The sequence below is a fragment of the Bos taurus genome, chromosome 19 (genome assembly GCF_002263795.3).
Source record: "Bos taurus isolate L1 Dominette 01449 registration number 42190680 breed Hereford chromosome 19, ARS-UCD2.0, whole genome shotgun sequence".
NCBI lineage: Eukaryota > Metazoa > Chordata > Mammalia > Artiodactyla > Bovidae > Bos > Bos taurus.
In genome coordinates, this window is record NC_037346.1 from 39,802,155 (window position 1) to 39,826,206 (window position 24,052).

The 24,052-nt window shown below is 37.6% G+C and overlaps 1 protein-coding gene across 4 annotated transcripts in view; it reads right to left on the reverse strand.

Annotated features, from left to right (window-relative positions):
• FBXL20 (F-box and leucine rich repeat protein 20) overlaps nt 1–24,052 on the reverse strand; it is a 105,409-nt gene that overhangs the window by 64,745 nt on the left and 16,612 nt on the right. The gene's annotated exons all lie outside the window — the stretch shown is intronic.

Sequence of the window (24,052 nt, forward strand, 5' to 3'; positions counted from 1 at the left end):
TCTGGCCCACCCTGTTTTTCTCCCTCTGCTCTCTACCTTGTCTCTTTTATTTGTTCACCCTCTCATCTTAGAGGCTCTCCTCAACTGTTAGGTTATCCTTGGCTGTCTACTTCTATTCATTGCATTAAGAAGCTATATGGAAGTTCACTGTTTGGCTCCATGTCCCTTCCTTTTCATGCATCTGATATACCTGGATCCAGAATATTAGCCTCCATTTTCTTAGAGAAAAAATAATGCCCAGTTTCCTAGAAAGGCAAATAGTTTATGGAGGATTCAACCACTTCATTTAAGACATTCTACAGCTATTATCTACTTTGAATCTCCAGCCTCATCCTTGTATTTTCACTTTTTACTACCAAGCGTTGAGTATTTTCGGAGGTTTTGTAAACCTGCTAGCTAGTCTCCGCAGACAACTCAGAGTGTACCTCCTTCTACTTGCCTAAATCATTTAACACTCTTCTACTAATTTTTTCTTATCTTCTAAAATTTTTTTGTCATTTTTGTTCCTGTGACGTTATACTTCTTTTTATTCTTTTATTGTAATGTCAGTGTTATTTGAAAAGAAAGGCAATAATGTATTAAGTCAAACGCCCATGTTTAACCAAAATCCCCATGCAGCAGTTTTAGATATCTTAAATAAAGTCATAAGTATATTTAACAAAATTTCTGGATACCATGAAACTCATTAGGGTAAATAATAACCTTGGATAACAGAAAGAGGGTTCAACATGATTTCAAAAGGAAAGTAAACGGTAAATTTTAAAAAGTCTTAGATTGAGCAACTACTAGTTATATAAATATGAAACTAGAAAGCTAGCTTCACACACACACACAACAGGGAATTTTAATTTATCATGATTTATTTATGTGACTTACTGTAACAAATTTTAAAAGGAAAGAAGCTATAATCTTAGGATACATTAATGAAAGCAGAGGACCAGACCAGGAGACAAAACTACTATATATTCTGAGTGCTTATCAATAATTTTAACATCATATTTAAGAAAGGAAGTCAACTAAATATCATTTAGAAAAGGGATTCTGGGATATTGAGAGAGCCTAAAACTAAGTTTTGTGGAAAATGGCAAAGATTAGAGGAATATTCAAAATGCTGAATGGAAGAACATTATAGCTGCTATCGAATACCTGAAGAATTGTCCTTTAAGATCAAATAGCTCTATATTGTTCAAGATAACCAACCTAGGAGAAATGGAGATAGTGTGGTTAAGACAGATTTGGCTTAATGAATGTGTAAAGCTGTGATACTCTCCCCATTACTGTTCAGCCAGCCTTTACAATATCAAGGATGTCATACAGCAGATTCTTTCATTGAGAAGGAGTTTAACTAGATGACATTAAGGTTGGTACTAAAGGCAGATAACCACGATAGTGGGATCACTCACCTAGAGCCAGACATCCTGGAATTCGAAGTCAAGTGGGGCTTAGGAAGCATCACCATGAACAAACCTAGTGGAGGTGATGGATTTTCAGTTGAGCTATTTCAAATCCTATAAGATAATGCTGTTAAAATGCTGTATAGATTATCTACATCTGGATGTGAACAAATGCTAAATTCAGCCTGAGAAGCCTCACTGAGTCTCAAACACGTTATAGGTAAGTTTTAGGGCAAACAGTTCCATCCTTATTTGCAAAGTGAGCTCGTTCCTCTGGGTGGACAGGTCACTGGATCATTCAGATTGGAGGGACTCAGCAGGTTGGGAGAGGGAGGGAAGGGTGGAGTGTGGGGAGGTGATTCCTGCTCTGGAATACTTTGGGCAGAGGCTTAGGATCCGAGGCCTCCCTATCACACTTGGGGGGGGGAGGTCAGTGAAAAGTGAGTGTTAGTCCCTAAGTCACACCAAGACTGCTGAGAGAAATACCAATAACCTCAGATATGCAGATAACACCACACTTATGGCAGAAAGCAAAGAAGAACTAAAGAGCCTCTTGATGAAAGTTAAAGAGGAGGGTGAAAAAGTTGGCTTAAAACTCAACATTCAGAAAACTAAGATCATGGCATCTGGTCCCATCACTTCATGGGAAATAGATGGGGAAACAGTGGAAACAGTGTCAGACTTTATTTTTGGGGGGCTCCAAAATCACTGCAGATGGTGATTGCAGCCATGATATTAAAAGACACTTATGCCTTGGAAGGATGGAAGGAAAGTTATGACCAACCTAGAGAGCATATTGAAAAGCAGAGACATTATTTTGTCAACAAAGGTCCGTCTAGTCAAGGCTATGGTTTTTCCAGTGGTGGTGTATGGCTTTGAGAGTTGGACCATAAAGAAAGCTGAGGGCCAAAGAATTGATGCTTTTGAACCATGGTGTTGGAGAAGACTCTTGAGAGTCCCTTGGACTGAAAGAAGATCAAACCAGTCCATCCTAAAGGAAATCAGTCCTGAATATTCATTGGAAGGACTGATGATGAAGTTGAAGCTCCAATACTCTGGCCACCTGATGCAAAGAACTGACTCATTGGAAAAGACCTTGATGCTGAGAAAGACTGAAGGCAGGAGGAGAAGGGGGCGACAGAGGATGAGATAGTTGGATGGCATCACTGACTCGATGGACATGAGTTTGAGTAAGCTCTGGGAGTTGGTGAAGGACAAGGAAGCCTGGCGTGCTGCAGTCCATGGGGTTGCAAAGAGTCGGACGCAACTGAATTGACTGAAAGGCAGACAAATAAAGAAACTCAGAGTCAAAAAAGGTCATATAATGATAAAGGGGGTCAATTCATCCATAAATTACAAATGTAAACATTCATGAACCTAACACTGGAGCACCTAAATATTTAACAAATAAAAGGAGAAACAAACAGCAAAACAATAGTAGCAGGAGATTTTTTTTTTTTGCAGGAGATTTTAATACCTCACTGTCAACAACAGATAGATCTTCCATAGAATCCATAAGGACACAAGACTTGAACAACATCCTAGACTAAATGAATCTGGTAAATACACACAGAACAGTCCATCCATTAACAGCAAAATACACATTCTTCTCAAACATACACAGAACATTTGCCAGGACAGAAAATATGTTAGGCCAGAAAACAAATTTTGACAAAACCAGTTAAGAGAGAAACTATATCAAGTATCTTTCCTGATCATAATGGCATTCAGACGTGTATTTTCCAATACCCAAGCAATATCCCATTTCTCAGCAGACACAGAATGGGTGGCCTACAAATTTAACTCAATTCTGACACGATCTACCAAGAAATAGCATCAGATCCCACAGGTTAAGGGCTTGGTCCTACACGACTGCCCTCACTGCAGACACCAATTACAAGCCCAGGGATGTTACCTATGTTTCTGACCATCTGGCTATAAATTGAAGGTTCCTGCAATTCATTTCTCAGGTTTAAGTAACTTGCTAGAACTGGTTCACAGAACTTAGAGAAACATTAACTCATGTTTATGCCAGTTTATAGAATTCTATAAAAAAATTCAGATGAACAGTTAGATGAAGAGGTACATAAGGTGGATGGGTCCTAAGTGCAGGAGCTTGTGTCCCCATAAGCACTGGGGTGGACCACCCTCCTGACATATGGATCCCACCAACATGGTAGATCTCTGAACATCATTCTTCTGGGTTTTTTAAATGGAGGCTCCATACGTCACAATACACAGATATAACTGACTAAATCAATGGTGGCTGGTGACTGGTTCAATTTTAGTTCCTCTCTCCTCCCGAGAGGATAAAGTTCCAATCCTCTTATCATGGTTGGCTCCCCTAGTAACTGGCCTGCAACATTCGGTTACCTAGGGGCTTTCAAAAATTCACCTTATTAACATAAATTCAGGTGTGATTGAAAAGGGCCTGTTGTAACAGAAAGACACCCATTTCACTTTTATGGCTCTTAACTAAGGACAAAAGGCCACATATATGACAAAAGATGTTTCCCCTGCTCTTATCACTTAGGAAATTACAAAGGTTTAGGGAGTCAAGAATCAAGAATGAACACCAAAACATATAAATGTTATAAATCACAATATCACAGGCATGAAACTAGAGGTCAGTAACAGAAGGAAAATCAGAAAATTCACAAATACATGGAAATTGATCAACTCACTAATCAACAACCAATAGGTCAAAAAAGAAATCAAAAGAGAATCAAACAATATCTTGAGACAGACAAAAATGGAAACACAACAAACCAAAATTTATGGGATGCAGTCTTAAGAGGCGTGTTTATAGCTATAAATGTCAACATTAAAAAAAGAAAAAAAGATTGCCCATCCCAAAAAGAAAACATTTCACCTCAAGGAACTAGAAAAAGAACAGAGTCCAGAGTTAGTAGAAAATAAAGATTAGAGCAGAAACAAACAAAATAGAGAAAGGAAATCAATATAAAAAGTGAACACTTGGTTCATTAAAAAGATAATCAAAATGACAAACCTATAGGTAGACTAATCAGAGGAAAGGAGTGGACTCAAACAAAATTGTAAATTAAAAAAAAAAACAAAATTGAAGAGGAGACTTCACAGCTAATACCATAGAAATAAAAAGGGTCAGTTCAGCTGCTCAGTCATGTCCAACTCTTTGCAACCCCATGGACTGCAGTACGCCAGGCTTCCCTGTCTATCACCAACTCCTGGAGCTTACTCAAACTCATGTCCATCAAGTCAGTGATGCCATCCAACCATCTCATCCTCTGTCATCCCCTTCTCCTCCCACCCTCAATCCTTCCCAGCATCAGGTTTTTTTTTTTTTCCAATGAGTCAGTTCCTCACATCAGGTGGCCAGAGTACTGGAGCTTCAACTTCATCATCAGTCCTTCCAATGAATATAAAGGACTGATTTCCTTTAGGAGGGACTGGTTTGATCTCCCTGCAGTCCAAGGGACTCTCAAGAGTCTTTTTCAATACCAGAGTTCAAAAGCATCAATTCTTCGGTGCTCAGCTTTCTTTATGGTCCAACTCTCACAGCCATACACTGGAAAAACCATAGCCTTGACTAGACGGACCTTTGTTGACCAAGTAATGTCTCTGCTTTTTAATGTGCTGTCTAGGTTTGTCATAGCTTTTCTTCCAAGGAGCAAGCGTCTTTTAATTTCATGGCTGCAATCACCATCTACAGTGATTTTGGAGCAGTGGTTTTGGAGTCATGCAACTATGAGCAATTATACTATAACAATTACAGGAAATGGGTAATTCCTAGAAACATGACCACTTACTATTATTAAAAATAACCAAGCAATTAGACTGAGGTGGCTCTAATGTCTTGGTAGCTGACATAGCAACCAAAACCTAAGCCAGTGTATGTGTACTGGAATATAAGAAAATGAAACTTAAGAACAATCCCAAATAAGGCAAATGCTTAAGATACAACTGATCACTTTGCTTCAGAGTGTTATTTATAAAAACCCTGCCCATAGCTCCTGGGCATGGAGCACTTCTAAAATCACTTCTGGACTGGTGCTCGCAATTCAAACCAATGTTTGCTCAAATAAACTCTTCAAAATTTTAATGTGCACCAGTTTGTTTTTCAACACTTCCAAGAATGAATCATAAAGACGTAAAAAATTTAAATAGACAAAAATTACTCCCAAACTCATTTTATGAAGCCAGCATTACCCAAAGGCAGAGAAGGAAACTACAAGAAAACTATAGGCCTATATTCCTGATGAATTTAGATGCAAAAATTCTCAGTAAAATAACAGCAAACCACATTGGACATCATCATACAGCATGATTAAATGGGATTTATCCCTATGATACAAGGATGGTTCAAGGCACACAAATTAATCAATGTGATGCACCACATTAACAAAATGAAAGACCAAAATAATATGACCATCTAAATAGATGCAGAAAAAAATTGACAAAACCCAACATTGTTTCATGAAAAAACTGGATACTAAAGGAACGTTCCTCAACATATTAAAGGCCATATACAACAAGCCTACAGCTGACACCACAATGGTGAAAGGCTAAAAGCTTTCCCCCAGGATCAAAAACAAAAGCAAAGTACTTTAATCACTCCTAGTCAACATAGTACTAGAAGTCCTAAGCAGAGCAATTAGGTATGAAAGAAATAAAAGACATCCACATCAGAAGAAAGAAGTACAAATATCTCTGTTTGTAGATAACATGACCTTATACAGAAAAATTTTAGATATAACATAAAACCATCAAACCTAGTAAGTCCATTAAAGCTGCAGGTTACAAAATCAACATACAAACATCAGTTGTGCTTCTATACACTAAGAACAAACTAGATGAATATTAAACAATCCCACTTAAAATAATATTAAAAAAAATACCTAATAACTCTCCCAGACTTCAGACAATCTTATAAAGCTACAGTGAGCAAAACAGTGTGAAAGTGAAAGTGTTAGTCATTCAGCTCCTCTCCAACTCTTTGTGACCCCATGGATTATAGTACGCTAGGTTCTTCTGTCCATGAAATTCTCCAGGCAAGAACACTGGAGTGGGTAGCCATTCTCTTCTCCATGACCTGGATCAAACCTGGGTCTCCTGAATTGCAGACAGGTTTTTTATTGTCTTAGCCACCAGGGAAGCCCGTCAAAACAGTTTGGTCAGTTCAGTTCAGTCGCTCAGTCGTGTCCGACTCTTTGCGACCCCATGAATCGCAGCACGCCAGGCCTCCCTGTCCATCACCAACTCCCGGAGTTCACTCAGACTCACGTCCATTGAGTCAGTGATGCCATCCAGCCATCTCATCCTCTCTCGTCCCCTTCTCCTCCTGCCCCCAATCCCTCCCAGCATCAGAGTCTTTCCCAATGAGTCAACCCTTCGCATGAGGTGGCCAAAGCACTGGAGTTTCAGCTTTAGCATCATTCCTTCCAAAGAAATCCCTGGCTGATCTCCTTCAGAATGGACTGGTTGGATCTCCTTACAATCCAAGGGACTCTCAAGAGTCTTCTCCAACACCACAGTTCAAAAGCATCAATTCTTCAGTGCTCAGCTTTCTTCACAGTCCAACTCTCACATCCATACACGACCACAGGAAAAACCATAGCCTTGACTAGATGGACCTTTGTTGGCAAAGTAATGTCTCTGCTTTTCAATATGCTATCTAGTGTGGTACTGGTACAAAAACAAACATACGGATCAATGGAACAGAATAGAGAGCCCATAAATAAATGCACACACCTATGGTCAACAATCTTTAACAAAAGAGGTAAGAATATAAAATGGGAAAAAGCCCCTATAGTAAGTGGTGCTGGGTAAGCTGGACAGGTGCATCTAAATTAATGAAGTTAGAACACACCCTCACACTATGCATTTAAAAAAGACTCGAAATGGCTTAAAGACATAAAAGTAAGACATGAAAACATAAAACTTCTAGAAGGAAAAATAGGCAAAACATTATGTGAGTCTCCCAAGGCAATAGAAATAAAAACAAAAACAAATGGGACCTAATCAAACTTATAAGCTTTTGCACAGCAAAGGAAACCATTTATATATATATATATACACACACACACACACACATATATAAAAGACAACCTATGGAATGGGAGAAAATATTTGCAAATGATGCAATAAACAGAGGCTTAATCTCCAGAATAAACAAACAGCTCATAAAACTCAACAGTGCAAAAAAAAAAAAAAAAAAAATCCAATTGAAAAATGGGCAGAATACCTTAATGTACATTTCTCCAAAAAAGACATAAAGATGACCAGTACACACATGCAAAGATGCTCAACATCACTAATAACTTTAGAAAAATGCAAATCAAAAATATAATGAGGGGACTTCCTTGGTGGTCCAGTGGCTAAGACTCCGTACTCACCAGAGTTTAGTCAATGTTGGGGGCTCGGGTTCAATCCCTGGTCAGGGAACTGGATCCCACATGCCAAAATTAAAGATCTCACATGCTGCAATGAAGATCGAAAATCCAACATGCTGCAACTAAAACCCAGTGCAGCCAAATAAATAATTTTTTTAGAAAAATACAATGAGGTATAGCCTCATAGGAGTTAGAATGATCATCATTAAAAAAGTCAACAAATGCTGGAGAGGGTGTGAGGAAAAAGGAACCTTCCCACACTGATAATAGGAATGTAAGTTGGTGCGGCCACTATGGAAAAAAGTATGGAGGTTCCTGAGAAAACTATAATTTAATTATCATATGACCCAGCAATCCCACTCCTGTGCATATAATCAAATAAAACTATAATTCAAAAAGATAAACACACCCCTTTGTTCATAGCACTACTATTCAGAATAGCTCAAGCATGGAAACAACTGAAATGTCCATCAACAGTTGAAAAGAGAAAGAAGATGTGGTACAATACAATGGGATACTACTCACCCATAAAAAAACCACAAATAATGCTATTTGCAGAAACATGGATGCAACTAGAGGTTATCATACTAAGTGAAGTAAACCAGAAAGAGAAAGACAAATACCACATAGATATTACTCATATGTGGAATCTAAAATATAGCACAAATGAACCTATCTGTAAAACACAGAGATCAGAACTTGTGGTTGCCAAGTGGACTGGAAATTTGGAGTTGATAAATGCAAACTATTACATTTAGAAAGGATAAATAACAGGTCCTACTCTGTAGCACAGGGAACTGTATTCAATCTCTTAGGATAAATCATAACAGAAAAAAATATTAAAAAAAGAATGTATATATTTTTAAAACTGAGTCACTTCGCTCTATAGCAGAGAATGGCACAACATTATAAATCAATTATACTTCCATTTAAAAATTTTACACATACAAAGCAATAAATTTAACCACAGAGGTGAAAGATCTATACATAAAAACTGTAAGACACTGATTAGAAAAATTAAGGACATTAATAAATAGAAACATTTCCATGTTTATGGACTGGAACAATTACTACTGAAATGCCCATAACCACCCAAAGTGATCTACCTAGGCAATGCAATCCCTATCAAAATTCCAGTGACATTTTTCACAGAAATAGAAAATAAAGCTTAAAATTTAATATGGAACCACAAAAGACCTTTAATAGCGAAAGCAATTGTAAGGGAGCATAACAAAGCTGGATGGATCATACTTCCTGATCTGAAACTACATTAAGGAGCATTAGTACTCAAAACATTAGGTATTGGCATAAAAACAGACAAATAGACCAATGGAACAGAACTGAGAGCCCAGAAATAAACCCATAAATATATGATCAACAGATATTTGAAGAGAGTCAAGAATACTCAACGGGGAAAAGAGAGTCTCTTCAACAGATGGTACTGGGAAAAGTGGATATTTACATGTTAAAGAATAAAATTAGACCTCTATATTATATGACTCACAAAAATTAACTCAAAGTGAATTAAAGGCTTATATAAGGCCTAAAACTCCTAGAAGAAAATATAGTGAAAACACTCCTTAATACTGGTCTTGGCAATGACACCAAAAGTACAAGAAAAGAAGGCAAAAAACAAGCAGAACTAAATCAAACTAAAAAACATCTGCATAGCAAAAGAAACAATCAACAAAGTGAAAAGGCAACCTATAAAATGGGAGAAAAATGTTCACAAACTATGTCTGATAAGGGATTATTACACAAAATATACAAAGAATTCATATAACAATAGCCAAAAAAAAAAAACAAAAAAAACGGGTGATGGATCTGAACAGAGATTTTTTTCCCAAAGAAAAGGTGTTCAACATCATCAGGGAAACATAAAACTACAATGAGATATTATCTCAACATTTGTTAGAATTGCTATAGACAAAGAACTGAGAGGGACTTCCCTGGGGGTTCACTGGTTAAGACTCTGCTCTTCAAATGCAAGGGGCACAGGTTCAATCCCTGGTCAGGGAACTAAGATCTCACATGCCATTTGGCACGGTTAAAAAAAGACCTGAGCTAAAAAGTACTGGTGAAAAGGTGGACACTTGTGAAGTGTTAGTAGGAATGTAAACAGGTACAGCCACCACGGAAAACAACATGGAGGTTCCTCATAAAATTTTAAACATAACTGCCATATAATCCAGTCACCCCACTGTAGGTGTATAATCCAAAGGAAATGAAATTACTATTTCAAACACATATCTGCAACTCCACATTCATTGCAGCTATTCACAGTAGCCAAGATACAGAAACAACCTAGGTGTCTGTCACTTAGATTAATGGATAAAGAAAACACACACACACACACATATATATAAACATAAACACACACATATACATACCCACAATGGAATATTATTCAGCCACAAAAAAGAAGGAACTTTTTCTTGCCTTTTACAACGTGGATGAACCTTGAAGGCATCATGTAAGGTCAAATCAAAGAAAGACAAACACTGTATTATCTCACTTATATGTGGTGGCTGCCAGGGGTCTATGAAGTAGGAGAAATTGGAGAGGGAGGGCAAAGGGTATAAATACCAGTTACAAAATGAATAAATTCTGCAAATCTAGTCTATAGCGTGATAACTACAGTTAACATTACTATATGTTACTATATTGAACATTACTATACATAAGTACTGTATACTTGAAAGTACTAAGAGATCTTAAATGTTCTCCCACAAAACAAAAATCACTGGGATTTTCCTGGCAGCCCAGTGGTTTCCACTTCAGGGGACACAGGTTTGATCCCTGGTCAGGGAACTAGAATCTCGTGCCGTGTGGCAGGGCCAAAATAATAAAATAAAAATACACTCAAAACAATATAATTAACCATGTGAGATGATGGTTGTGTTAACTAACCTTATTGTGGAAACTGTTTTGCAAAATACACATATATCAAATCACCATATTGTATACCTTAAACTCACAGTGTTAAAATATGTCAACTATATCTCAATAAAGCTGGATACCAAAAAAAGGCAGGAGGAGACCAAAGAGGGAACCAACACAAATAAATAAATGCAATTTATATAGACGTATAGAATATACTGGGCTTCCCAGGTGGCACTAGTGGTAAAGAACCAGCTTGCCAATGCAGAAGACCTAAGAGATGCGGGTTCAATCCCTGGGTCAGGAAGATCCCCTGGAGAAGGAAATACTCCAGTACTCTTGCCTGGAGAATTCCATGGAAAGAGGAGCCTGGCAGGCTACAGTCCACAGAGTAGCAAAGAGTCAGACACGACTGAAGCAACTTAGCACGTATGCACATAGACCATAATAAAGTAGGTTTACATTTAGTTATTTTTCTTTTTTTTTTAAATATTATTTTATTTGTTTGGCAGCTCCAGGTCTTAGTTACACACAGGGTCTTTTAGTTGTAGCGTGTGAACTCTTAGTTGTGGCATGTGCAATCTAGTTCCCTGACCAGGGATCAAACCAACGCCCCCTGCATTAGGAGCACAGAGTCTTAGCCACTGGACCACCAGGGAAGTCCCAGTTATTTTCTTAAACATTAAAGAAAAATCAAAATTAAAATCAATGAAGACTGAGGAAAAAGCAGGCCAGTGTCATTGCTAGATGTATGAACAAATTAGCTAGCACACAAGCTTGGTCACTCTGTTCTTTGGCAGTATGCTTGATCTCATCTTCCTAAACCAGTGGTGACTCAAGACTAAAGAAAAACAATTAGGACAATGATATTTTTCATAAATCTACATGGATCCCATTTTTAAATGCTAGAATTACACCCTTCAGATTTGGTATAAATTAATCTGTATTCATTTTAAAATATCAATGATATAAGAAACATTTAAAAAATGTTGGCAACATTTTATTAATTAGCCCCTCCCTTTTATTCCCTCCATCTTACTAATCCAAGACTTCTGGAAACATCCTAGAATGTATGTTTTATGGACAGTTCTTTGAAGATTTTGGCCATGAATGTCATGCCCACCAACAGCCATAAAAAATAAACAAAAACATGTTTATAGATTAAAAAAAAAAAACACTGATAGGCACAAGAATGCTGATATACAAGCAGAATTTTAAATTCATCTCTCTCTTCTTTGGGGCGTTCTCCTACTAGAAGGGAGACTCTCATCTCTCACCTGCTGACGGAATTCTGGAACTAGGTGAGGGAAGGAAACTAGGAACTCTCACTGCTCAATGTGCCACCTTAGCTTCATTCTCCTCTGGGTTTAGGTTTCAAGGTCCTGATCTTCTCACCTTGTTTCTTCAAAGAATAATCTCCTGACTTCTGTAAGGTTGATGGCAGTTGTTCAACTGATTAGGATAAAAGGGATGCGTGTGGAGGTGGTGGCACCATGAGCTCAGCAGCAGCTCAGGTCCATCTCCCATTACAGATTTCCAATGCCCCCTGTTCTCAGCTTCCGTCTGTAATATACAATACTTTTATGTTCTGAGTTTTTCAGGGGTCCTGCAGACAAATCATGATCTGTCTCCTGCCAGTATTCTCCTCTATAGGGTTTGACCTTCCTCTCCTCTGTTAGGTCACTTACTTTTAAATTAATTTCCTTGCTTTCCTTCTTCCTATAGAAGGAGGATTACAGACGTCTCATCCTTTAAAACATGGGAGCTTATTCCTGTCTTCAGATGATTTTCAAAAAAGCCTGAAAGTAATTTTACTTTGCTGTCTTAAAAGGGATGGGTTTTGTAATCTTTTAAGTCAAACAACTTTGAAATAGAGCCAACTACTCTTCAAAGGCTAAATGTTTATGTTTGATAATAACTCCCAAAGGATAACACAATTGAAACCAAAAACTCAAATGCTCTGTTAAATTAGACTACTACCTCTTTTTCAAACAGAGCCTACACTTTCTCATCTCTATGGCTTTATATCTTCTACCTAGAAATTGATTCATTTTTAAAACGTTCTCCAATTTCATATCCTTCAGGAAAGCTTCACTGAGTCTCTCTCCTAGAGGGGAATGCCTTTTTCCCACTTGAGGTTTTCCAGAGGAAGAATTTTCTACAAACTCACTCCTGACTTCTCTGTACTTCTTTACTTGTAGACACAGGGTAAATTATCTGAACCTATGTGACTACTTAATCTCACAAAAATGAAGAGAAAACTTGGTTCATCTCTGTGCTTCTACTTTTTCAAGCTGTGGAGCAAGGATTCACCACTTACTCAGGGCCAGACTCTCCCTTGCATAGAGAAGCCTGAGTCAATATAGCACTGCTTTGAAGCAAGTGGGGGTCTCCCTAAAGGACTTCAGTTAAAAGGCACAATTTAGCTCACATACTGAAAGCTGTATCCTTCAATATGGTCTCTGTTAGTACGAAAAGTGGTATTTTGAACCTACGAGCCACCCTTGTTTTCTCCATTTGTTCAGAACTTCAGCAAAGATAAAGGAAATTACTTGAAATCTCTTCAGAAATTCCAACAAGCTCTAGGTATTTCCTACTTGCCTATTATCCAGCACTCTGTTTATAATTCTATTATAGATCTTAAATTTTGTCTTACTATGTTGATGGTCTTCTAATCTATAAAATTGTAAGCTTTTAGAAAGTGGATTAACCAGTGTCACACATGTAACAAATCATAACATAAATATTTGTTGCACTGACTGAAAGGCTAAATGTTTCTCTAAACTAAAAGTAAAGAGAATTTATGGTTTCTTGCTATTTCAGGTTCTACTCATTCTAAAGTCACAGCAACCACATATCAAGACTGTCAGATTATAATTAACCTTATAACTAAGATGTTATTTTTCCTTGTCAAATTTCCTCTACAATACGTTGGGTCATTATCACCAGTCCTGTTTTTTGCCTGCATTCTCTAGGATTTTTAAAAGCTAGTTATACATCTTATAAATGTAAAATTGAAAATAATTTGGCTTACACTGAGGAGATAAATTCAAATGAAATGGATAGAATTTAAGCTAATATCTCAAGATATCTTTCTATGTGACAAAGACAATAACCACTCAAATTCACTGTATTAATATATCATCAGTGATAGTAGCTGTTAAAAATTAGTACATAAAAAATGATGGACATGATATGGCCAAACTAGTGGTTGTGGTCACTCTTCTACAGAATAAAGATTAGAAAGTGACAAAGTACATTTTTAGTATAATTGAAGTATTTCAAAATTAGGAAGCCAGAATCAGGTCTTTTATAAAACTTCATATCAAAAGTGTACTCAGAGTGACATCAGCAAAAATGATGGAATAAGAAATTTTGAAATCCCACCTTTCTATGTGCTGTGTTTAGATGCTCAGTTATGTCCGACTCTTTCTGACCCCATGAACTGTAGCCAGCCAGGCTCCTCCGTCCACGGGGATTCTCCAGGCAAGAATATTGGAGTGGGTTGCCATGCCCTCCTCCAGGGGATCTTCCCAACCCAGGTCTCCCACATTGCAGGCCAATTCTTTACCATATGAGCCACCAGGGAGCCCCCACCTCTCCACAAAATTAACCAAAACCTGGCAAAATCAAATGTTCTTGAACTTCAGAAACTAACCGAAGGCTTGCAACAATCCAAGGAGTGTATATTCAAGCACAAAGCCTGAATTTCACTAAGAACAGAGAGCTTTGTGGCATTTAAGTTACTCCAAGCCCCAGAACTGTAGTAGCAGTATCCTGAAAAGAAGAGCCTGCATTGCTGGTAAACGAGGAACCAGAATAGATCTCATTTTCAAAGTGTTATAATTATTTGTCTTGATTGTTTGGTTGCTCCCTGTAAGGCCAGCTCAAAAGGCCTGTCTTTATTTTGCTGGACTAAAAGGGCTGTTTTTTAGTATTACCCACTAAGTCATGTCTGACTCTTTATGACCGCACAGACTAAAAGGGGCCTAATGCTAAAAAAATTACTCTACTTTGTTCAAACCATTTACAGGCAAATGTTTTAGTCACTGCTGCCTAAGGAACAGATAACAACTGGAAAAGACAACAGACTAACCAAAGAGCTTAAGGGGAAAGGGCTAGAGAATGAGATACCCATAAGGGTATTCAAAGTTCCAATATATTCCTGGGAATCTAGAAGACCACATGCACATCCAGGGTTGCACACACACTCAGGAAAGACCTGAGAAGACCCTAAGCTGTCACTTCTGGTTGATTTTGAGGCATTGCAGAAACAGGAAGTGAAGGCTAAGGCATAACTGTAAACTGCCTGGATGAGTACGGAAGGCATGCTCTAACATGTACAAAGAGCCCCTCAGCAAAGACTGGTTCCAAGTGTTTAAAACTCTGCTTAATCATGAGCTGACTACTAAGCTAATTGAACAGAGATTTCAGTGGCCACATGCAACAAAGAATACAGAGTTTACAGGATTAGTTTAGAAAAAGACACTAAACAAAACAAACACTACTACTACAATAAGCAGCAGCATCAAAACCAGGAGGGGAAAGAATGTGATTTCCAGAGTTGCCACATTTTACATTCAAAATGTTTAGCTTTCAACAAAAAATTACAAAGCATGCAAAGAAACAATTTGCAAATCATCTATATGATAAAAGTCTAGTATTCAAAATAAAGAACTCTCACAATTCAACAGTAAAAATACAAAAAACCCAATTAAAAACTGTACAAAGAATATGAATAAACTCTTCTTCAAAGAAGATATACAAATGGCCAACAAGGACATGAAAAGATGCTCAACATCATTCATTAGAGAAATATAATACAAAGCTAAACCAGCCCATATGAGATAACACCCCATATACGCTAAGACGTCATAATTTGAGAAAAAGGGGAGGGGGGAATGAAAAGAGTAACAGTAAGAATATGGAGAAAGCTAAACCATAGCACACTGCTGGTGGGAACGTAAAATGGGCAGCTGCTGTGGAAAATAGCTTGGCAGTTCCTCAAAATGTTAAATATAGAATTACAGCATGACCCAGCAATTCCACTCCTAAGCACATGCCCGAAAGAACTGAAAAAAGGTTTCAAACACATACTTACATCTGTTAATAAAGGAATGGAGAAATAAAATGTGGTATTTTCATACAATGCATTCACTATACAGTCATAAAATGGCAAACATGCTAAAACATGGATGAACCTTGGAAACATGCACAGAAGCCAGTCAAAAAAGATCACACACTGTATGATTCCATTCCTATGAGAGTCTGGGCAAGAGAAATCTAAAGAGACTAAAAGCAGATAAATGGGTGCTTAGAACAAGGGAGTGACAGGAGATAGGGAGTAATGTGTAAAAGTTGTAAGGTTCTTTCTGAGGTACAGAAAATTTCCCAGAATGGACTGCAGCAATAGTCAGCAAGTATCTGTGACTGAATTATATACTACAAAAGGAAGAACATTCTTGTCACATAAATTATCTTAATATAAAATATAATTTAAAACTGTGTACTCAACAAGGTCTTCGAAGAAAGGTAAAATAAATTCACAGTCAACTTCTCAGTAAAAACAGAAGTCAAGAGACATGGGAGAAAAATCTTTAAAGTGCTCAGAGAAAATAACTGCAACTTTGTACCTAGTCCACCCTAGATGACCCAGGCAATAAGGAAGGAAAAAAGATGTTTCCATACATAATTAGGTAAGTTCATCATCCACAGGTCCATAGTAAAAGGACTTTTTAAAAGGATCTACTTTCAGAAGAAAAGTGAAACAGGTACTTCTGCTTATAGGAGTAATAAACCAGATTATTTTCATCAACTTTGTAAAGACCACTAAAAATTTGATGAAATACTACTACTACTACTACTAATAGTAGATATTCTTAAAGCATGGAAGAGCAAAAAAAAATAGCATAAAGAACCATCAGTCCTAGGACCTCCCTGGTGGTGCAGTGGTTGAGAATTCACCTGCCAATGCAGGAACACCAGCTCAATCCCTGATCTGGGAAGATCCTACATGCCACAGAGCAACTAAGCCCGTGGGACTACTGAGCCTGTGCTCTGAAGCCTGTGTGCCTCAACTACTGAAGCCTACTCGGGCAGAGCCTGTGCCCCCCGAGAGAAGCCACTGCAATGAGCAGCCCACACACTGCAACTAGAGAGTAGCCCACACAGCAACAAAGATCCAGGATAACCAAAAGTAAGTAAACAAATAAAATTATTTAAAATATAAACATATATATGGAGCAGAAACTACGCTATAAGAAGAAATCAACACATACAGAGATGGCCGGAGAACTTTAATACTCTTCCAATGAAACCAAGAGACAAAACAGACAGAACGTTAATAAAAACCTAGAGAATCTGAATATCAAAGCTTGATCTGAGATATGTGTAATGAACAGAGTCAAATAATAACAGTAACTTAAATTTAATGAATGCATATTGTATACTTGGCAGCCTTATAAACACTTTTCATACATCAATTAACTCTTACAACAACCCTGGATAGATTCTACTATCTCCATTTTCTTATTAAAAAACTGAGGTGCAGAGATGACATGTATTCCAATGTCTCACCACTGTAAATAGCGATCTCAGTCAAAATGCACTGATAAAATGTTACCTTTGCCATAATTTGACAGTACTGTACGTCATAATTAGGAATCATTAAGACCCTAAGAAAATAATAGATTCTTAATGTTTTATTGGATAAACACTATGATCCCTTTCAAAAGTGTCATCAGCCCTTTTGAAATTACCATCACCCCTTTTGAAGTTTTCCAAGTTTAAATCCACTTTTAAAATTTTCTCAGTCATAAATATGAGGTCCCCTGTGTACTTCGGGTTCATCATTAGGTGTTTCCCTCATCTACCTAAGAGTCTTCTTTTGTTTACTTAAGAGTTCTGAGGCCTTACTGTTCTGTTGATTCATCACAATTTTATATTTTGATATAAACAGAAAAACTATAATTTTAAGAAATGTTAAAAAAGTGGAGTATTCTGGTCTCCAGTGTCTGATGGGTAAGCAGTTCTTCCTTCCTGCAATGGGCCCTTTAAAAGGCAGTCTCATTTAAAAATTTTGTGTATGATATTTTCCCCCTACATCAAACCTAACCAAGCATTTAATAAACAAAATTTTACTTTGTTCCAACACAGAATATTTACAAAAACTGATGATGTACTTGGCCACAAAGAAACTTTCAAAAATCTATTAACATATAAGTCACTAATACACTTACATATAACACAATAAAGTTAGAAATGAATAACAAAATAGCCCCTCGAGATCAATATACCTGAGATTTTAAAATACAGATAGGAAATAGCAGAGCTGAGATTTGAACCCAGTTGATCCGGTTCCACTGTCTTGCTCAAACCCGGAAGTCCTAATTTATCAGGCTCCAAGACTGTGTTACCCAGTGTGGTGAAAGTCAAGTGTTAGTCGCTCAGTCATATCTGATTCTTCGCAACTGTAGCCTGCAAAGCTCCTCTGTGCATGGAATTCTCCAGGCAAGAATACTGAAGTAGGTAGCTATTCCTTCTCCAGGGGATCTTTCTGACCCAGGGACCAAACCCAGATCTCCCGCAAAGAAGACGTTCTTGACTGTCTGAGTCACCAGGGAAGTCCGTGGTACTCAGAAAAGCAAATTCACGGGCCCAGGTAATTTGCCAGTTTTCCAGGTGACTGTTAAGCAAATTGAAGTTTGAAAAACCACCTCTCTAAACCAAGGCTCTTAATCCTGGGGAAAAGCTTTGCTTTGGACTCATAATTTGAGATAATTCTTTAAGCCACTAAAAGGGTTTTCTACTGTGCAGCTCAAAGCATGCTAACTGGACACAAAAATGAATATACAAAAATCAACAACAATTATAGCTCCCTAATGGCAACAAATTCTATCATTTCTATCTTTAAAATATATCCAGGATTCAATTACTTCTTACATCTCCACCACAACCAACTTCATACAAGGTACCATTACTACTTTTCTCAATTACTCAAAGAACCTTTAATACCAGTTATATACTACTTCTCTACAAAGCAAGAGCGATCCTTTCAAAGCTTGAATATTCTTCTGCTCAAAAATCCCTATGACTTCCCTTGTTAGAATAGAAACTAAAGGACAAAATGGTCAATAAGTCCGTTTCTGCTCTGCCCTGCTCACCCGTCCTCCCAACCCTCACCTCTACTCCTAACTCACAGCTCTCTGACCTCTTCCCTACCAGTTAACCAACCTCTCCATGATCTGGCCACAGTGATGGACCTGTTCACTCCGTTCCTAGAATATATCAAGAACACTCCCATCTTCCTTTCTACATTCCTTTGCCTGTATGAGTTTTCTCCGTTGTTCCCTTCAGTTCAGTTCAGTTTAGTCGCTCAGTCGTGTCCGACTCTTTGCGACCCCATGAACTGCAGCACGCCAGGCCTCCCTGTCCATCACCAATTCCCGGAGTTCACTCAGACTCACGTCCATCAAGTCGGTGATGCCATCCAGCCATCGCATCCTCTGTCGTCCCCTTCTCCTCCTGCCCCCAGTCCCTTCCAGCATCAGAGTCTTTTCCAATGAGTCAACTCTTCGCATGAGGTGGCCAAAGTACTGGAGTTTCAGCCTTAGCATCATTCCTTCCAAAGAACACCCAGGGCTGATCTCCTTTAGAATGGACTGGTTGGATCTCCTTGCAGTCCAACGGACTCTCAAGAGTCTTCTCCAACACCACAGTTCAAAAGCATCAATTCTTCGGCACTCAGCTTTCTTCACAGTCCAACTCTCACATCCCTTAAGTCTGCTCAAATATTAACCACCAGCAAGCTCTTCCTTAACCATTCTATATAAAATATGAACCATGCCCAGCTCCCTTCCTTCCTCTTTTTCTTATCCCTTTTTTGTCCATAACATTTATCAGCATCAGACACATTATGCATTTACTTTTTTATGTTTCATGTCAATTTCCCTTCACTAAATTTTAAACTCTATTTAGGCAGGATTTTGTGTTCTGTTCACTTTTATAGTCTTAGCATCTCTAACAATATCAAACACATAGAAAGTGCTCAAATATTTGTTGACTGAATTAATGATTAAATAATGTTTAAAAAAACAGAAAAAAAATGAAATGTAACAAAAAAAAAGCCCATTTGTAGTAACATCAAAAACAAGTATGCAAAAATAAAAAGAACAAAAACCATGTAAGATCTTAAAGGAAGAACTCTCTATCATATTCACGAATGAGAAGGAAATTATAATAAAGATATAAATTCCCTCAAATTAATATGTAAAGCCCATTAATTAAAACTGCGGTACTGGCAATAAAAAACAGATGAAAGAACACAGTTCCAAAAAGGCCTTTGAATTCATTTACTTAGTTTTATGATAAAAATGGCATTTCAAAACTAGTGGGGGGGAAGTGAAAGTGAAAGTCAAGTCGCTCAGTCATGTCCAACTCTTAGCGACCCCATGGACTGCAGCCCACCAGGCTCCTCCATCCATGGGATTTTCCAGGCAAGAGTACTGGAGTGGGGTGCCATTGCCTTCTCCGAATAACACAGATTAGAAGAACAATTTTATGAGTAAAACATACTGGTTTGTTGAGACCTTCTCCGTTCTGAGTCTTAGGCGGAATGGACTTGAAGAAAGACAGAATCTAGGGTAAAACATAGTTCATTAACATAGCTTAAGAAAAACATTTCCATAAGAAAAATGCATTGGTTGGCTCAAGGTTTGAGAAATGTTAAGTTCAGATGGAACCAGGTGTCATCATGACAACAGAGCATTTTAAAAGAAGCCTCCTTTTAATTTTGTATAGAGAACGGGGAAAAAAAATCTGACACTTGTAATTTGTTTCCTCCTGTGCTGCTTAAGAGAGAGATAAAAATGTGTAACACTTGCAGCCTATTTCCTCCATTTGCAGGCCCCTAGCCTTCCTGCCTCTTACCCTCTCACTTGTTCCTTCTCAGACTAGCCCTGTTGCTTGTGTCTCTAAGATGAACTAAATCATGTTGGGACAACTGGCTATCAAAGTTCAGTTAATACTCTATCTTATAAAACAAACAAAAAACTCTATCTTACAAACAAGCTCCAGGTAGGTTAAAAACTACACTACATGGGATTGCAATGAGTCTGACGTGACTAAGCAACTAATACTTTCACTTTTCATCTTCATGGAAGAATATAAGGAAATCTTGAGATGTCATTCTCTAGTCACTAAGTTGTGTCCGACTCTTGTGACCCCATGGACTATAGCCCACCAGGCTACTCTGTCTGTGGGATTTCCCAGGGAAGAGGAATGGAGTGGGTTGTCATTTCCTTCTCAAAGGGCTCCTCCTGACCAAGTGAACCGGTGACTCCTGCGTTGCAGGTGAATTCTTCACCACTGGGCCACCTGGGAAGCCCAATCTTGAGATAAGGGACACTTTTTTAAAATAAACACCAAGAGGAAACTGACAAGACTATTCAATGAAAACCTTTGCAAATACATGGGTACATAAACGGTCAGTATCCAATACAAAGAATATCTAGAAAAAAAAAAAAAAAAAGACAATCTAATTTTCAAAATTTAACAGAATAAAATAAGCAAGAAGAAATAAAAATTTCTTTCTTATGGAAAAAATACAAGAGATCAATAAAACATGAAGAGTAAAATATGAAGATACTGAACTTCAGCAGTAATGAGGGAAATACAAAATACAATAAAACACAATTTTCCTTCTATCACTGAAAAAGTTGGGAAATATCACATGCTGGTGAAGATGTGGAGAAACAAGGTCACTTACACACTAGTGGCCAAAACATAAATTAAGAAGTCAGTCTGACAATATCTAATAAATATAATAATCATATATTCCCTATATGATTTTTCCCTATAAAACTCTCTTCCTGATACTTCACATAAAGGAACATATAAAAGAACATTCACTGTATCTGCGTTTGCAATGCAAAGGACAAAACCTAAAGGTCCATTAATAGCTAGCTAAACAAACTAGAATATCCATATAACGGATGATTATGTTGCTGTGAAAAGAAGTATATCTAACAGACTCAAAGACATATCGTAGTTAAGTTTTCCCAAAGTCACAGTATGAGGCTACTCACATAATCATAAACACAGAAAACTAGACGGTAAAAGCACAGGGAAAAAAAAAGTACAGAAAAAGGCTTTACAAGGACACTCATCAAGTTCAAAACTGGTCCTTCTCTCTCTTTTTGCTTCTCCTCTTTAAATGAATTTTTATTGAAGTATAGTTGATTTATTAATACAACATTGTGTTAGTCACTGCTATACACTGTAAAATGATTCAGTTATACATATACATGCATTCTTTTTTTTTTTTTTAATTCTTTTCCATTATGGTTTACCTCAGGATACTGAATATAGTTCTCTGTGCTATAAGGAATACTTGGTTGCTTATCTGCTCCTTATCTATAGAGGTGAAGAGGATCAGAATTAGGGGCAGTATAAGAAGGAATGATCATACTCGAAATGTCTTAGCTTTTAAATAAAAATTTATGCATGTATTTATATAAATTAAAACACTATAATTTTTTTAAACTTATTATAATTTTTTAAAAGAGAAAAAGCAAGGTTCTAAACCTTATGTCCAACAATCTTGTTCATTCATAAAATGTGAACATGTCCATACATAATAATAATAGATACATACATTTATAAAATTATTGAACCCATATCTCCTGCACTGGCATATGGGTTCATTACCACTGAGCTACTAGGGCTTCCCTTTATAGTGAACAATTAATTATAACTTAACTTCTCTTCCAAGAACAAATACTAAAGCAAAGGTGGCGCAGTGGTCAAGAATCTGCCTGCTAATGCTGGAGACACAAGAGACAAGGGTTGGGAAGGGTCGATCCTTGCCCAAATTAAACCAAAGGCCTATAAAAACAGAAGTGGGCAGAAGAAAGACCCATCCCTGAAACACATTAAACTAAGAAACCCGAGGCTACTTTAGGACAGCCAAAGCAGATAATGCTCAAGCTGACTTTGTCTAAAATAATGGTACACTTCAGAGACTGCCAGTCATTTAATCAGCCACAGTCCAACTTCAGCCGTAGTAAATAAAAGCTACAAGAAGGTTTACAGAGCTTATTTTTGGTTGTTTTTTTGTTAGTCGCTTAGTGGTGAACAACTCTTTGTGACGCTATGGACTGCAGCCCACCAGGCTCCTCTGTCCATGGGATTTCCCAGGCAAGAATACTGGTGTGGGCTGCCATTTCGTCCTCCAGGGGAATCTTCCTAACCTAGGGATTGAACCTGTGTCTCTTGCATCTCCTGCATTGGCAGATGGGTTCTGCCATAGCGCCACCAGGGAATTTTTGGTTAAATTATACTTAAGATTTAAATTTGATCATTTCCTTTCTAGTACCACTGGCATTAAGCAAAACAACCTACTTATAAAAACTATTTGGCTGGCTATGCACCTTCAACCTGAATGTGTATCCAGGCCTAATTTCACAAGAGAAAAACATTATTTCCAGTTAAGATAATGTGGAGCATATATATTTTCCCCTGGCTCCCAGCCTAATGCTAAACTGAATCCTGTCATTTTCATTTTGTTAATTCATCTCTGAAATAATACTGTTACTAGAAATACTGACAAGTCACTTGACAACAGTCAGGATATGTAAAACCTAGAAAAATAAAGCTGGATCCTAGGTAGGTGTGTAGTACTGTTAAGACTAGAAAGGTAATGTTATGAATTATCACACATTTCATATGAACATGTATTTGATAGATGTTAGAAGGGTCAGAGGGGCTTTCCTGGTAGCTCAGCTGCAATGCAAGAGACACCGGTTCGATTCCTGGATCAGGAAGATCCCCTGGAGAAGGGATAGGCTACCCACTCCAGTATTCTTGGGCTTCCCTGGTGGCTCAGCTGATAAAGAATCCCCTGCAGTGTGGGAGAACTAGGTTCGATCCCTGGGTTGGGAAGCTCCCCTGGAGAAGGGTCAGAAAGATCTTGGCCATAACTCCAGAACACCTTGCACTTTACGGATGGGATTATTTTTAATGCAAATTTCAAATTATTGAAATAAATAATTTAAACACTCTTCTTGTTTCTCAGTATTCTTCCTGATATCAATCTTTTATTCTATTAAGCCTAGTTGATCTTTGACCTAGAAATGTATGTTTATTCATAAAATACTGTATCCTGAATTTTTATTATTTTTCACTCAACAGTGGTGTATTGTTTATTACATAGGTATCTAAAAGGAATTTATGACTTGGTAGGGTTTATACAGAATCTTTGTTCACAGTTGTTTAAGAGTTACTTAAGTTGGCTAGTAAACCAAAGAACAGGTTCAATGTCCACGCTTTCCAGTTCACATGAAATTAACTCTGCTCAATTCTTTTGGCCACAAATTTAGTGTTAATCAATCCTAACCAAACATCTTATAA